Raw genomic sequence first — 10,340 nt, 5'->3', positions numbered from 1 at the left:
ATGATACTAAAACCACTTCTCTTTGGGAAGATCAACATGAGCAGCAAAAGATTCACATAGAGAAGCTACTATCTCAGAGTCAAGTCCATACCTAGCGCTAAAATCTCTAGAAGTGTTTGTCTCAACAAAAGATTTAACTCAATCAAAATGGAAATTCATACCTGACTCCTTACCTTCCTCCAGCTCCCAATCTTCAGAGTTACATTTGATTCTTTCCAATAATTTCCACTTGTGGTCAATATCCTTCTTCATAAAAGAACCAGTACAAGAAGTGTCAAGCATGGTACGATCTTCATGAGAAAGCCGAGCATAAAAATTTTGAGTAATGATTTCTCTCGAGAGCTCATGATTGGGGCATGAATATAGCATTGATTTAAGCCTCCCCCAAGCTTGAGCTATGCTTTCCCTATCACGAGGCCAAAAGTTATAAATAAAGTTTCGATCACGATGTACTAAATGCATAGGATAAAACTTTTAATGAAATTCCAATTTCAACCGATTGTAGTCCCATGATCCAGTATCATCACATAGCCTATACCATGTCAACGCATAATCCTTCAAAGATAAAGGAAAGACTTTCTTCTTTACCTCATCCTCGGGCAAACCTGCAAGCTTAAATAAACCACAAACTTCATCTACATAGATCAGATGCAAGTCTGGATGTGAAGATCCATCTCGTGTAAAAGGATTAGCCAGCAGTTTCTCAAGCATACCCGAAGGAATTTCATAAAAGATATTTTCAGTAGGTACCTCAGGTTGAGGAACAACTCCTCGTGCTTTCGTTCATGGTGAAGATACCCCGAACAAACTCCTCAAAGGAACAGTTTCCATAGTGACAAGTGACAATAAATTTTAGCACAGTATAAAAATGTTTCCTTACCAATTTCCACTTACCAAAGGCGCTTCACTCCCCGGCAACGGCGCCAGAAAAGAGTCTTGATGACCCACAAGTATAGGGGATCAATCCTAGTCCTTTCGATAAGTAAGAGTGTCGAACCTAACGAGGAGCAGAAGGCTCTGATAAACGGTTTTCAGCAAGGTAATAACTGCAAGCACTGAAAGTAGAGGTAACAAGTGATGGTGTAGTGAGGTGAAACATAGCAAGCGAAAAGTAACAAGTAATAAGTAGTAGAAATGGTGCAGCAAGTGACCCAATCCCTTTTGTAGCAAGGGACAAGCCTGAACAAAGTCTTATAGGAGGAAAAACGCTCCCGAGGACACACGGGAATTTCTGTCATGCCAGTTTTATCATGTTCATTTGATTCGCGTTCGTTACTTTGATAGTTTGATATGTGGGTGGACCGGCGCTTGGGTACTGCCCTTACTTGGACAACCATGCCACTTATGATTAACCCCTCTTGCAAGCATCCGCAACTACGAAAGAAGAATTAAGACAACGTCCCATAGCATTAAACTAGTGGATCCAAATCAGCCCCTTACGAAGCAACGCATAGACTGGAGTTTAAGCTTCTGTTACTCCAGCAACCCATCATATACTTACTACTCCCCAATGCCTTCCTCTAGGCCCAAATATGGTGAAGTGTTATGTAGTCGACGTTCACATAACACCACTAGAGGAAAAAAGACAACATACAACATATCAAAATACCGAACGAATATCAAATTCACATGACTATTATCAGCATGACTTATCCCATGTCTTGAGGAACAAAAGTAACTACTCACAAAAGCGTAATCATAATCATGATGAGAGGTGTAATGAATAGCATCAAGGATCTGAACATAAACTCTTCCACCAAATAATTCAACTAGCATCAACTACAAAGAGTAATCAACAGTACTAGTAACCTTACAAGTACCAATCGGAGTCGCGAGACGGAGATTGGTTACAAGAGATGAACTAGGGATTGGAGAGGAGATGGTGTTGATGAAGATGTTGATGAAGATGCCTCCCCTCCGACGAGAGGAGTGTTGGTGATGACGATGGCGACGATTTCCCCCTCCAGGAGGGAAGTTTCCCCGGCAGGATCATCCTGCCGGAGCTCTAGATTGGATCTGCTCAAGTTCCGCCTCGTGGCGGCGGCGAAACCATGAAAAAGCTCCCGATTGATTTTTTTCTTAAACGAAACCCTTCATATAGCAATAGAGGGGGCCAGTGGGCTGTCAGGGAGCCCACAAGCTCGCTAGCCGCCACCAGGGGGTGGCGGTGGCAGGGCTTGTGGCACCCTGGTAGCCCCCCCTCTGGTACTTCTTTAGCCCAGTATTTTTATATAATACCAAAAAATTCCACGTAAATTTTCAGGGCATTTGGAGATGTGTAGAATAGTGGACTAAGATTTGCTCCTTTTTTAGTCAAGAATTCCAGCTGCCTGAATTCTCCCTCTTCAAATAAACATTGCAAAATAAGAGAGAAAATGCATAAATATGGTAACAAAAAGTAATATAACAGCCCATAAGAAAAAATATCAACATGAAAGCATGATGTAAAATGGACGTATCAGGGATGAGGAGCGTTGACCGCGGGGTGACGCCCAGGCGCTACGGCATAGCAGGGATGCAGTTTGCAGGCGCGATAGCTGTGCAGCTGGCTCAGCAGCATGTGGAGGCGAAGGCGGAGCGGAGCGATGGCGACTCAGTGATGGAGCGGCGTGGGCGCGTGAAGCAAGGTGGTGGAAGGAGGTGCGGCAGGGAGAGCCCGGTTCAGACCCTCGGGAATGGGGCAAAACCGGCTCGGAGCGAGGCGAACCAGGCCATGGCGTTGAATCTGTGATCAATCTGTTTCTAGATCGTGGCTTCTCCTCCTCCTTTCTTGATATCTGCCTTCATGTAACGTTGTCTCTCAAGAAAACCATTTTCGCATCGGGATTGGGCTGGACGTGCACTTCGCGTGCGGCTATGGCAAGCTGAAGTGCGCGCATGCACTGCTGGAGGCTAGCACGGCTGAATACGGTGTCAACAAGAACAAGAACACTGCGCTCCATTATGCCGCCAGCTTGACAGGGCCGCGTTTTGTACACTGGTTGATGGATCTGTTTCTCCTCGTGATGCATGATGGATATTTGGTTGGTTCCTCCATGGGGGATTGATGTGGTGCATGGAAGACTAGGCCATGGAGCGCGGCGGCTCGTATACGAGGCCATGACACACGCGTGTATGGCGGATGTGGAGGCATTGCAAAGCCGGCGCGACGGGTGTGGAGGCGGCGTGTAGTGCAGTGGGAGCTGTCGTCTGCACGAGCGGCGGCTAACGCGCGATGCAGTGAGAGGAGTCGGTCGTCAGAGCGGTGGCTGCAGCTAAAAACCATCTCAGGACGGGGCGAGTACCATCCCGGATTTGAGATGGACTCGGAGCGAGGTGGAGGCGAGTCACCAGCAAAGCAGGGCCGGCTCACCGTGCGTCGGGTGTGGAGAGTTACGGTGGTGGCGCAGGCGTGACTACGAATCTGAGGCGGAGGTCGTGGTGGAGGCATCAGTGGCGAAGCGGCAGCAGAGGCGAGGCCGCGGCGAGTTGGCATCCGATGCAGATACATGCATGTGGGGCAACTCTCTTACCATCTCTAGGTGGTGGAGATACATGCATGTATAGTACTCCCTCCGTTCCTAAATATAAGTCTTTCTAGAGGTTCAACTAGTGGACTACATACATATGTATATAGACATATTTTAGAGTATAGATTCATTCATTTTGCTCCGTATGTAGACACCTAGTGAAATATCTTAAAGGACTTATATTTAGGTACGGAGGGAGTAAATAGTATATGCATGTGATTAGCACTCTGGCTGTGTAATCCATGAACTTAACCAGCTACTCCCTCCGTTTCAAAATATAAGACCTTTTAGGGATTTCCCTAGAAGACTACATACGGAGCAAAATGAGTGAATCTATACTCTAAAATATGTCTATGTAAATCCGTATGTAGCTTATAGTGCAATCCCTAAAAGGTCTTATATTTAGGAACGGAGGGAGTAGATTTGATTGCTGGGGGCTGCTTCCATCTCCTATCCCCGCGATCACTTTCCGTGATGCAATATGATTAGCTGCTGAAGAACTTTGACAAGACTGATTCCATCAATCAGTAGCGCGGATGAGTCTGTTGGTCACATGGCTTTCCGATTTCACCGACGTGGTGTAGATCCGATGCGTGTCGCGTTGATGCTAGCTTCCGTGAGACCCGGTCCGCTGCTAGTGAAAAAGCAGGGTCGACGTGGATTTTTTTTATCTCCATCGAGCTGCAAGGTTGAAATAGACATCGTTTGTAGAGGATGGATCCTGATTCCGCTAGCTTCGACCAAGTGCTCGAGCAAAGACGAAAGTTGAAGTTTGGCGGATCCCTTTGTAAGATCGGAGTTGAAATAGATGCTTTCGGACCGACTCATCTTCTTCTGAAAAATTGCCAGCTTCTCGATCCCTAAAAAGATCCTTCCAAGAAGACAATAGCACTGTTAGATCCGGCCCCATGGTGGGCGCCAACTGTCGTGGTTTTGTCACGGCAGATGTCCTCGTACAAGGACTTAGGTGTGACGCCATCGCAACCATGTGGCGGCTTGAGAGGGGTTGGTCGGAATCGAGAGACGCGAGTTTACCCAGGTTCGGCCCCTCCGATGGAGGTAAAAACCCACGTCCTGCTTGTGTTTCATTGATGAAGATGATGATCTCGATTACAAGGGTGGAGACTCGGCACCTCTAATCTCGTGGGTGTCTAATCTGTCTATCTCATGATTTGTCTTGTCCAGACCTAAATTGTGAATCTGTCTATTGAGATGTCTAAAAAACCTTGACCCTCTTGGGGTGTCTCGCCCCTCCTTATATAAGTTGAAGGGGAGGGTTACACATAGAGTCCAAGTCGGATTTAGGCTTAACCTATTATGACTATCCATCACGGGCTTCTCTTTGTGGGCTGCTGAGTCCCGGGCGGCTTACGACCGGGCGACTTACAACTGGGCTTCTCTTCGTGGGCTTCTGACTCCCGGGCGGGTTACGACCGGGCGGCTTACGACCGGGCAGCTTAAAACCGGGCTTCTGAGTCCCGGATGGCTTACGACCGGGCTGCTGTGTCCCGGGCGACTTACGACCGGGCGGCTTCCAACCGGTCTGCTCAGTCCCGGGCGGCTTACGACCGGACGGTTTATGACCGAGCGGCTTACGACCGGGCAGCTTACAACCGGGCTGCTGAGGCCCGGGCGGCTTACGACCGGGCGGCTTACAACGGGGCATCTCTACGAGACTCATCTTCAGGGACTCGTCTCCGGAACTTGACTGTCTGACGGGTCATAACTGTGCGCCGAGTCATAACTGTCTGCCCAGTCATAACCGTCTGTCGGGTCATAACTGTCTGCCAGGTCATACCGCGAGGTATATCCCCGACAGTGTCCCCTATGTATCAAGGAGGAAATCTGCACCATAGTTTGGTCTAGCCGAGCATATGGTGCTTGCTCGGGTCTCCCACAGTATCCCATAGTATTCGGAGAACGAAAATTGCGTACACGAGAGACATACCTTGAAGGTGCATGGAAGATTTTGTAGGAGGGGTGCCCTTATGTGTTCGGGACCGAGGAGCTCTCCGGGGGACTTGATTGAGCTCGGGATCGCTTGCCTACTTGTCATGGCTTCACCAGCTTGTGACTTGATAGTTCGTCATCGTGCTCGCCTTTCGCTGCCAAGGCCGTGGTATGTTCTTTGATATGGAGAGATCATTCTATGTTGCCATTGACGGTGGTGACTCCTCGGGGTCCGGGCATCTTCAACTTGAGATAAGCGTAGACCCGAACAAGCACCATATGCTCGGCTAGACCAAACTATGGTGCAAAATTACTCCTTGATACAGAGGGGATACTATCGGGGATATACCCCGCGGTATGACCCTGTAGACAGTTATGACCCGGCAAACGGTTATGACTGGGCAGACAGTTATGACTCGGCAGACAGTTATGACCCGTCAGACAGTCCAGTTCCGGAGACGAGTCCCTAAAGATGAGTCTCAAAGAGAAGCCCGGTTGTAAGCCGCCCGAGACTCAGCAGCCCGGTTGTAAGCCGCCCGGTAGTAAACCGCCCGGGACTCAACAACCCGGTCGTAAGCCGCCCGGTAGTAAGCCACCAGGGACTCAACAGCCCGGTTGTAAGCCGCCCGGGACTCAGCAGCCCGGTCGTAAGCCTCCTGGGCCTTAGAAGCCCGGTTGTAGGCCACCCGGTCGTGAGCCGCCCGGTCGTAAGTCGCCCGGGACTCAGAAGCCCACGAAGAGAAGCCGAGATGTAAGTCGCTCGGTAGTAAGCCGCCCGGGACTCAGCAGTCGACGAAGAGAAGCCCGTGATGGAGAGTCATAATAGGTTAAGCCTAAATCCTACATGGACTCTATATGTAACCCGCCCCTTCAGCTTATATAAGGTGGGACGAGACCAGGGGCGGACCCAGCCCAAGAATTCAGTGGGGGCCGAAGTGACCGGGGGCCCAAATATTTGATTAACTGGGGGGCCAACTAATAATATATTAGGCTTTATAACATTAAAAGTAGAAATTGACTGGGGGCCCGAGCCCCCACTCGGCTCAACATAGGTCCGCCGCTGGGCGAGACACCCCAAGAGGGTCAAGGTTTTTTAGACATCTCAATAGACAAATTCATAATTTAGGTCTAGACAAAGACAAATCATGAGATAGACAGATTAGACACCCACGAGATTAGAGGTGCCGAGTCTCCACCCTTGTAATCGAGATCATCATCTTCATCAATGAAACACAATTTAGGAACGCCAGAGCCTGTGACGTTGCTGCTCCACGTAGAAACACCTGCCTACCATGACGTTTCTGATCCACATTAAAACTCCAGTCTAGGATGCGTTGCAGCCCCAGACCGAAACACCAATGCTTTGACGTTGCAACCCAAATGACAAACGCAATGAATAATGGCGTTTCTACCTAGCAGCCTATGCACCGCTGCGTGCATGCAGAAGTACATACACTATTCCCCATGTACCACAAGCAAACGACACAATGAGCAAAAAAAAGTCAGAAAATTAAATCTGAGGTTGCGTCTTTGCTCGTCCTAGTGCACAGCCTAGTATACATACACTATACTCTATGCCTAGTGCACAGCCTAGTGCATGCCTAGTGCTCGTCCTAGTGCACAACCTAGTGCATGCAAGCTTCCTGATGCGTCTTTGCTCGTCCCGAGTACGGCTCCTGGCGCTCTCTGCGAGGAGTGTCCCTGTTTGTTCTGCAAAGCCAACACCTTTGACGTTTGGTGCATGGCTAGCAAGGCCAACATCTTTGGCGTTTCTATTTGTGCTGCAACCCAAGGTAGACAGGCGTTTGAATATGGATCAAAAACATCATACTAGACTGATGTTTTTAAATGCCACAACAATGCCACGGTTCCTGGCGTTTTTAAAAAGGTCAGATTGTGAAATCTTTTCAGAACGAGTTCGTTCTGTGAATTATTTACGTCTTCTAGGTCAGAACAGTGAAAAAAAAACCTGCTTCACTGGTGACTCGCCTCCACCTCGCTCCGAGGCCCTGTTTGGATACTCTAGCTTAGCTAGTGGTTAGAGTTAGTTTCTAGCTCATGACTAAGTCTAAACTAACTCTAGGAAAATAGGTGTTTGGATGGAAGGGTTAGATTGACAATAGATGCATTTTATGAAAAGAGAAAAATAATTTTTTAATGGGCCTCATAAGAACTAGCTCCGATTAGCATCTCTTGGCTGGTGGGAGAGAGAGAAAAATATTTTTTAATAAACCTCATGAGAACTAGCTCCAATTAGCACCTCTTGGGTGGGATAATTTTTTGGATCAGTTAGATGCAACTAGCTTCCATCTAACCCTTAAGTTTGAATACTTTAAGGCTAGTTGAACCCAAACTAGCTCAAACTAACTTTAGCTCATGGATCCAAACAGCGCCCGAGTCCATCTCAAATCCGGGATGGTACTCGCCCCGTCCTGAGCCGGTCTTTAGCTACAGCCACCGCTCTGACGACCGACTCCTCTCACTTGGTCGCGCGTCAGTCGCCGCTCCTGCAGACGACGGTTCCCACTGCGCTACACGCCGCCTCCACACCCGTCGCGGCGGCTTTGCAACGCCTCCACACCCGCCGAGCTACATGGCCTAGTCGTCCATGCACCACATCAATCCACCACGGAGGAACCAGCCAAAGATCCATCACGCATCAGGAGGAGAAACAGATCCATCAGCCAGTCTACCAAACGCGGCCCCGTCAAGCCGGCGACATAATGGAGCGCAGTGTTCTTGTTCTTGTTGACACCCGTGCTAGCCTCCAGCAGTGCCTGCGCGCACTTCGGCTTGCCATAGCCGCACGCGAAGTGCACGTCCAGCCCAATCCCGATGCGAAAATGGTTTTCTGGAGAGACAACGTTACTCGGAAGTAAATATTAAAAAAGGAGGAGGACAAGCCACGATCTAGAAACAGATTGATCACAGATTCAGCGTCATGGCCTAGCTCGCCTCGCTCCGAGCCGGTCTCGCTCCAGTGCCGAGGGTCCGAACCGGGCTCTCCCTACCGCACCTCCTTCCACCACCTCGCTTCACGCGCCCAGTCGCTCCATCACTGAGTCACCGTCGCTCCGCTCCGCCTTCGCCTCCACACGCCACTGAGCGAGATGCACAGCTACCGCGCATGCAAACTGCATCCCTGCTACGCCGTTGCGCCTGGGCGTCACCCCGCGGTCAGCGCTCCTCACCCCACGGCCGGGTTAGGCTACTCCTGCGCTCAGCCTGCGGATCCTCTTTGCTTCAGATCTACCACTCCGGCCGCACTCGCGCGAACTCGCGTCAGCACCGGCTCTGCCCAGCGCACCCGGGTTTCCATGCTTCTCGCTCCGCCTGCCTCCCTTCGCTGCAGCATGTCGCGCACGCACGCTCATCCCTCACACTTCGTCCACCGCTCCGGTCGGGCCCAGTGCTGGCTGCAAAGGTCCCCGCGCCCGTGTAAGTCGCCTCGCCTCCATCCCGGCTTACCACACCTCACCCTGTTCGCTGATCCGGCCCACTGCCGCCGCAATGCGCCGCTGTGCCCTGAGTCGCCGCTTCTCCATCTCCCATCGCCGCGTGACGAGTCGCCTAACTTAGCCTTGCCTTGAGCCGTTGTGCCCTGAGTTGCCGCTTCTCCATCCTCCGTTGCCGCGCGACGAGTCGCCTAGCTTAACCTTGCCTTGAGCCGTTGTGTCCTGAGTCGCCGGGTCGCCATCCCATGTCCCCGCACCTGGAGCCGCTGTGCATTGAGTCGCCGCACGAGGAGTTGCCTGGCGCATCCACCTCACGATGTACGTATAAGTCGCTGCGGCCTTGCCCAACTTCACTATAATGATCATCAATCCCGCGACCGATAAATTTCGACAAAATACATCGGTGATATCAATCCTATACATTTTATCAGTACATATTAAATCGTCCAAGAAAAATTACTATGTCTTCAATATTTTTCTATGCAGGACAAAGTGCTCACTACAAAGGTGATCGAGCACCGCGGCAACTCATGCATCCGCACTGATTTTCAATGCCGCAATCGAATCTCTCGTCTACATCAACACTTCGGTGCTCGAGCCTCCGCCCCCGCGGTTGGTTTACATCATTCCACCGGTGTCACACCTGCTCATCTGAATTGCACAACGGACGTGCTTGAGCCATCGCCCCCGCTGCTTGGTTTACATAAAATATGTCAGAAGATTTTCTCACCCTCATTCGTAAAAACGCATCAGGTGCTATTCATCTTATCTCATTTTTAGTACATGTTATTTGTTCAAAGAACAATTATTATGGCCTGCAATATTTTTACACGGGGGATTCCTCATTACAAAAAGTGAAATTATATCCCGGAGATGGAGTGTACACCAACATCTTTCAGCATCGGTGTTCATCCGAGCTGCATTACTCAAAGGACTCGCGCACCGGCTTACAAGCAGTGATTAAATTTCCATCAGCATCGGCTTACAACGACACAGCCAACTCTCACGTCCGCGCAACCAAGACGGCTTACAATTGCAGCAACCGACTCTCGCGTCCGTATCAAGTCGCCAGACAGCTCTCACATTCAGTTCAATATGCTGGTGCCGTAATTTTATATACGAGCCGCCCAACAGACGTGTGCAAGATCCGGCCCCATGGTCCGGTTTACATCAACCCATTGGTGTCGTGCTCGCCTATACGAGCCGCCCAACAGATGGACGCGAGTCGCCGACCCCATGGTCTAGTTTATATCAACCCACCGGTGCAGTTCTCGCTCATACGAGTCGCCCAACAAACGGATGCAAGATGCCTCCATCACGGCCCGGGCGACGTCAACATATCGGTACAATGCTCACTTATATGAACCACCCAACACACGTGTGCAACCATCAACATTATACCGGCTTATGTCAAAATCAAGTATGG

The 10,340-nt window shown here is 50.1% G+C and overlaps 1 long non-coding RNA gene across 1 annotated transcript; it reads left to right on the top strand.

The window, feature by feature from the left end:
* The first annotated feature begins 7,703 nt into the window (after positions 1 to 7,703).
* On the top strand, positions 7,704 to 9,803 carry LOC123446233. The gene is made up of 2 exons (XR_006631276.1): positions 7,704 to 9,232; positions 9,401 to 9,803. It is a non-coding gene; the product is annotated as an uncharacterized LOC123446233 (long non-coding RNA).
* Positions 9,804 to 10,340: the final 537 nt, after the last annotated feature.

This window comes from Hordeum vulgare, chromosome 4H (genome assembly GCF_904849725.1).
Source record: "Hordeum vulgare subsp. vulgare chromosome 4H, MorexV3_pseudomolecules_assembly, whole genome shotgun sequence".
In the NCBI taxonomy this organism is placed as follows: domain Eukaryota; kingdom Viridiplantae; phylum Streptophyta; class Magnoliopsida; order Poales; family Poaceae; genus Hordeum; species Hordeum vulgare.
This window is presented reverse-complemented; position numbering and strand designations above follow the sequence as displayed.